The 6,488-nt window shown below is 42.5% G+C and overlaps 1 long non-coding RNA gene across 2 annotated transcripts; it reads left to right on the forward strand.

The window, feature by feature from the left end:
- The first annotated feature begins 362 nt into the window (after positions 1-362).
- Positions 363-4,764, forward strand: LOC109780970 (uncharacterized). Of its 2 annotated transcripts, none has more exons than XR_012181824.1 (5): positions 363-1,079; positions 1,147-1,321; positions 2,252-2,350; positions 2,909-4,299; positions 4,430-4,764. It is a non-coding gene; the product is annotated as an uncharacterized lncRNA (long non-coding RNA). The 2 variants fall into 2 exon arrangements; XR_002237128.3 differs by having other exon boundaries at positions 371-1,079; positions 2,252-2,420.
- The last annotated feature ends 1,724 nt before the right edge of the window (positions 4,765-6,488 follow it).

Raw genomic sequence — 6,488 nt, forward strand, 5'->3', positions numbered from 1 at the left:
TTCTCATAACAATTTTTAAAAGATATTTGTCTTATTCCAATTTCAAGTTTGTTAGTTTTCCTAAAAACCATGTCACATTCGGTGACACAATGAGAATGTTTCTTTTTGAATTTCTCATATCATAAAATTGTTTATATGATTCAACACTTTTTTTTGAATAATATTGTTCAACACCTTATTTTTAGTCGATTACGACCAATTTAGAAGGTCATAACGTGTACTGCGTTCTGATTGGTCCATGGACATGTCACGCAGATCGTGCTCAAACGCCGTCGGATGCTCTTGGATCTGACGGCAGCCCTTTCTCCCTCACCCCCTCCCCCTCTTTGTCTCAAAAAAAAAAAGAAAAAGAAAACTCCCTCACCCTCTCACCCCACAAACCCTAGCGCTCCAGATCCGCCACCCACCTCACGCGCTCCCTCTCCCCCATCGCCGCCGCCACCCCGCCGATCACATCCCTCCCGATTCAGATCCATTCTCCCCGATTCAGATCCGACCCCGCCGCCCGCGCCCGCGCGCCACCATCCGCTCCTCCTCGCCTCCTGGAGGACGTCTGCCGCTCTTCCTCCGCCCGTCCCGGAGGCCTTGGTCGGCGCCCTTCGCCGCAGGGCCGCCGCGCTCGTCCCGCCCTCGGCGCCGCACCTCCTTTTCCTCATGGCCTCGCACCTCCCCGATCCGTGTTCCTCGCACACTCACCGCTTCGCCTCTGTCTCCCACCACGCCGCACGCCCCACGCCGGAAAAGGGAAGGCGAGCCACCTCCGCCCTCCCCTCGCCCCCGCGCTGGTCCCACCGCCGAGCCCAGTTCCCCTCCCTTCTCCATGCAGGCGCCGTCGCCATCAATCGATCTCCTGAGCAAGCGACCTCCCTCCCCGATCTACTCGTTGGCTCTGGCGGACGAGCCGGAGGGGCGAGGGGAGGGGGAGCGTGGACGCCAACTGGCGACCCACCCAAGACTCAGATCCCGCCACCACGGCCGCCGGAGGCGGGGTTGACCCGAACGCACCGGCGCCCCACCGCCGGAGGCGACTGGCGCTCCGGGCTCCATCCCGAAGCCCGCGCCAGGATCGTTAGTAAGATGTAAGCGGCGACCTCAATCTTTGATTTGATCCTTCATCCCCTTGATTTACTGGAGCACTCCTTCCAGATCCAGTCGCACTCCTCATCCAGCTCCATGTCTCCTGGTGCGGCGGCACAGTGGGAGGATGTGAACGTGCGGCCGCCCAGGGGTGGTGGTGGTGGTGACCTGCCTGCTCGTCCCTCGTCCTCATCACCGGCCTCTCCGAGGTCGCTGCTGGGGCAATCTCCATGGGCCCTTGAGGGTAATTTCCGATCCCTCCTCCGCAATTCTAATTCTGCAGTAGTACAAGGCTTCCATCTAAGATAATGTCCGACTATATTAGACTGCATGTATTGCTAATAGTGAATCTACAGTAGTATTTCTGCACATCCTAGCTAGTGATGAATACTTTTCATTGCATGGCCTGACTAATGACTCGCATTGGAGCCATTTATTAATCTCGTACTACTAGTTGAGCTTCCAAATGTAACTTATGGAAATATCAGGTTATCCTATGATGCAGAAATCTCATATTTGCTGCATCTTTCCAGTTTATTAAGGAAGCACCGAGCTAGCTTGAGCAGTAAAAAATGAACACTTGGTACCATTTACTACAACCCCTGATTTTGCTACATCATTTTTATAGTTCAGAAAATCTGGGGCTATACATTATTATTGCATATTTATTGAAAACTGACTGACTGTAATAGTATTCAGAAAATCAGGTTGATGGTCAGATTAGCCCCTTTCAAATTTCATATATTAATCAATGGAGCACTAGCAGCCAACCCTGGAGATGGGCGTGCAAGTGTCTGACCTCCAACCCTGAATGTGTTCTTCCCATATTTCTACAGCCAATAGTACCAAACTGCCATTACAAACATGTCACTCCACTAGCTAGCCGGCAACTCGATCTTAGTTTCCAAGCAAAAACAAAGCATCTTTCACCTTTGGCTTCTTACTGGCGTTATCAATGGCTGACATGTTTTGATATACTCAATCCTGCAATTTCTGTTACCGATTTTCAGCTTGACCCACTGTTTTGGTCAGTGATTTGCATTACTCTTGCCGCTGCTCTGCTTTGTACATACATAACCTAGGACTCTTATCTGTATTACATATTTTTCAGCTTGACCCACTGTTTTATTAAGTGAACTCCATGCAAACAACTAACTTTCTCTTGTTCATGTAGATGGAGTAGGAGGATGAGCAGCAGCAAATGAGCCTGATGGTGAAGAAGCACCTGATGACCAGAACTCGTTCAAGAGCTCTTTTGTCCTTCCAAAACAGGGTCTTGATGTCCCCCTTACAGAAAAATGTTCATACATGTTCCTGCATGATGCATGTGTGCATGTTGGATGGTCATATTCTGATCCTCCTAGCCATTGCACATGCCTGTATTCATATGGCCATTGTGGATAATTCTATGCTTTAATAATTCTCCTTATATATCACTGTTTATTAGTAAGAGATTTCTTCTGCTTGGCCATAACAACAATTTCATGTTGTTTCTTTTGTAATTCGACGGTTGACAATCTCATATATTACACTAGCTAATATATTACAACGGAATGATCAACTACTCTCATGGTCGATCCCATCCCATCTAGCATTATTTACCGTCTATCTGTCTGTATGTATTTACTCTGGAAAAAATTCAGTCTGCACATCTGCATCTGCATTGCACAAGTACAGATGCATCCGCCCCTGCTATTTTCTTATTATACATTACATAGATGCATACATACGCCAGGCTATTTCTGTGTCTGTCTGTCTGACCTCTCAAGGATGCATATCTCGTTCGTATGTACTGAATTTTGTAACAATTTCGTTTTCCTCATACTTACAGGATGCTGCGCTCGCTACTTACATGTTTTCTGATGCCACAACAAAGGACTATATGTGGTTTCTTCAGTGGGATTGTTGCTGTCGCTCCTCATGTTCAATAACATTTCAGCATTGGACCTGCTAGTCACCCAAGCCAAGCCTCGCATCGCTTCAACAAAGCGATACTTCTTCCACTCAACCCCTACTTCGGCTCTGCTCTTTTTTCCATCTTCTCTTATTTAAGCTAAGAAAGATTCTGAGTTTGCATCCATCTCATTACACTAGCTAGCACAATATATTAGTTAAGGCAACTCTACTACATATCAATTTCCCCTACTCGATTGGTTCTATATTTTTAAAGTTGTTTCGTCGTGCATGAGCCCAACCTGAAGAAATATAGGCTTATGATGACTATTTTCCTTCTTAAGTAATCATAGTTGTTGGCTTCGGTAGCTTGCTGGATATGCTTTAGTTATATATAGAAATGACGTGCCTTCTATGCTTAAATGATTGTTTGGCTCTATATAATTGTTGACATGAATATCTTGACTTCCCAAACAAGTAAAGGACTGTACCTATGCAGACTGTCCTAACAAAACTGAAAATAAAAATTGAAGCATGAAATAAGCAATAAGTGGCTGATTTTTATTTGCATGTTAAGCTGAAAGTTGTAGCCAAGGCTTATATATTACGAAATATTGTCACACCTCTGAGCTTCTACTGTTGTTAGGGACATCGTAGTGTGATCTTCATGATTTTTCGCTTGAAGATGTACTGATTCATTAGTCAAGCAGAGACCAAAGTCATCTTTTGCTACTGCTAGCTCTATGGATGTTTATTTACCTGCAACTTCTGCCAGCTCTAACTTGGTTATATAGCAGTTCAATTCAGTCAATCTGTTGGAACTAGTTTGTCGATTACTTGTATCCAGATTTTATATCCTGCCCTATGCCATTGTCGACTTGCTTAGGTACATAATTGTTATGTCTTGCAATCTGGTATTGATGATTGTCAATGTATTCATTTATACCTTTCTAGGTAACCTTGTATGTGACCCAGCTGATCTGTATATCAATGCTCTGTTTCCAATAGATGTATGCTGATGCCTGATGGCTGATTCCTTAAAACTTCACTGTTGCAGTAGCATTTTTCCTTAGTGCATAGATGTATGAGCGATCACTTATGCTTGAAACCTTGCTCTCTTTCCCAGGAACCATCGTGGTCTGTGTCACTACTGGGGCAGGAGAGGAAAGACTGTTGGTGTCTCCAGGAAGCGATAAACTGCATCACAAAGATCCCCGCATAGCTTCACTACTACTGTGTTGGTCCATTTCCAGAATCGTAACGAGTGTTCTTGTTTATATGATTACCTTGGATGATGCTTTTGCTTAAGGAGAGGCTCAAGAAGATCAAGTATAAACTCCTCCCCCTCTTGTTTGTTTTTGCTTCATACTGTTTGGTGGTTGATACATTACTGTGCAAGTTCTATGGTATGTGAGTTCTTTCTGTTGCTGCAAGCATTGACACAACATGTCATGTGCAGGGAGCTCCGCATCCGAGTTTCAGCCATCCTCTACAGCAAGGTGCTCTCGGCCAAAGGAGCAAGCAGCGCTGCTAGTTCCTTGAGGCCAGATCGAGTAAGATGGCAAACCATGGCGTGTGGTGGCGTATTTTGCTTCCGAGAACAGTACTGTTTATTTGAAGTGAGATGTACTCGTCTAGTGCCTGGCAAAAAAATGAAGGATGAAGTGTCATGTACTGTCTATGTTGTAGTGAGCTGTAGTAGGAGTGAAATGAAAATGTATCTGCTGTTGTATGTGTTATTTCGCTGTAATGTATTGTGTACATTTTACTTGAACATTAAATTCTCCAGAAAAAGTGTTCTTACTGGACCTGATAGTGGCCACGGCCCAAATATACTTGTACTATTAAGATGCCATGGCCCAAAATAACCTGGGCTGAAAAGCTATTCAGAATTATTATAAGCAGGCCTCGACTCAAATAGAAAATAGAAACAAAAAGGAAACAAACTATGTGGAAAGGTAAAGGATCATTATAGAAAAGGCCCAAAAACATCAAGCAAAAAAATATGACCTTTCTGTGACCAATAGTCAACGTCACAAGTTGACATATTTCTTGTAGTGATAAAATCTTCACCATCGGGATCGTAGAATCAGAGGGGCCAGTTTGAATCGTAAAGTCGAAGAATCGTCTAAGAGAATCGCGATTTTGACAACCTTGGAATAAACACTCATCTTGAGAATAACACATCTAGCATGAAAAATATTGGCCACCCAATGCCGCTTCATGAGCGGCACGAGCACACAAAAAGGAAATTCATTTTGAAAATTTAGAGATGGCACATACAAATTTACTTAGAACGACACGGAAATACCGCATATAGGTAGGTATGATGGACTCATATGGCAAAACTGGGTTTACTGATTTTGGATGCACAAGTAATATTTCTACTTAGTACAAGTGAAGGCTAGCAAATAGATTCAGAAGCAACCAACCAAGAAATGAAAATTCACATAAACGAGCATTAAGCATAACTAACACCGAATAATGCACCACAAGTAGGATGTAATTTCACAACATAACTATTGACTTTCGTGCTTGCATAGGGAATCACAAACCTTAAAACCAATATTCTTTCTAAAGCATAATTACTCACCAACATGGCTCACATATCACTATCATCATATCTCAAAACTATTACAAATAATCAAGTTCATTTTGTGCAATGATCTTCATGAAACTTTTTATTATACCCCTCTTGAATATCTATCACTTTGGGACTAATTTCATATGTTGCAATTGCTTTTGACGAGCTCAAACAAATTTAGGTGAAGAACATGAGCACAAAAAATTTCATCTATCAAAATAATCTAAGTGAAGCATGAGAGAATTTGTTCAAAAGTTTTACTAACTCTCAAATAAATTTAAGTGAAGCACGAGAGTATTTATTCAAAAATTTACTAACTCTCAAATAAATCTAAGTGAAGCATGAGAGTATTTCTTCAAAAATATTAAAGCACACCGTGCTAAAAAAGATATAAGTGAAGCACTAGAGCAATTCCATAGCTCAAAAAATTTAAGTGAAGCACATAGAGAGATTCTAATAAATCATAGCATAATTTTGACTCTCTCAAATAAATGTGTCCAGAAAGGATAGGTGAGACAAACTAAAAAGCAAAACAAGCAAAGACTCATATAATACAAGACGTTCCAACCAGAACACGTGATATGTGACGTATAAAAATATAGCTCCGAGTAAAATTACCGATGGTTGTTAGAAGAAAGAGGGGATGCCTTCTGGGGCATCTCCAAGCTTAGTTGCTTGGTTCTCCTTGTATATTAACTTTGAGTGCCATGGGCATCCCCAAGCTTAGGCTCTTTTCACTCCTTATTCCTTCATCCATCGTGATCTCACCCAAAACTTGAAAACTTCAATCAGACAAAACTTAACAAAACCTTTGTGATATCCGTTAGTATAATAAAACCAATCTTCGCTTTAAGTACTATTGAAAACCCATTCATATTTTGTTTTTGCATTATACCTAATGTATTCTAACTTTACCATGGCTTATACCCTCCAA

The sequence above is a fragment of the Aegilops tauschii genome, chromosome 4 (genome assembly GCF_002575655.3).
Source record: "Aegilops tauschii subsp. strangulata cultivar AL8/78 chromosome 4, Aet v6.0, whole genome shotgun sequence".
In the NCBI taxonomy this organism is placed as follows: domain Eukaryota; kingdom Viridiplantae; phylum Streptophyta; class Magnoliopsida; order Poales; family Poaceae; genus Aegilops; species Aegilops tauschii.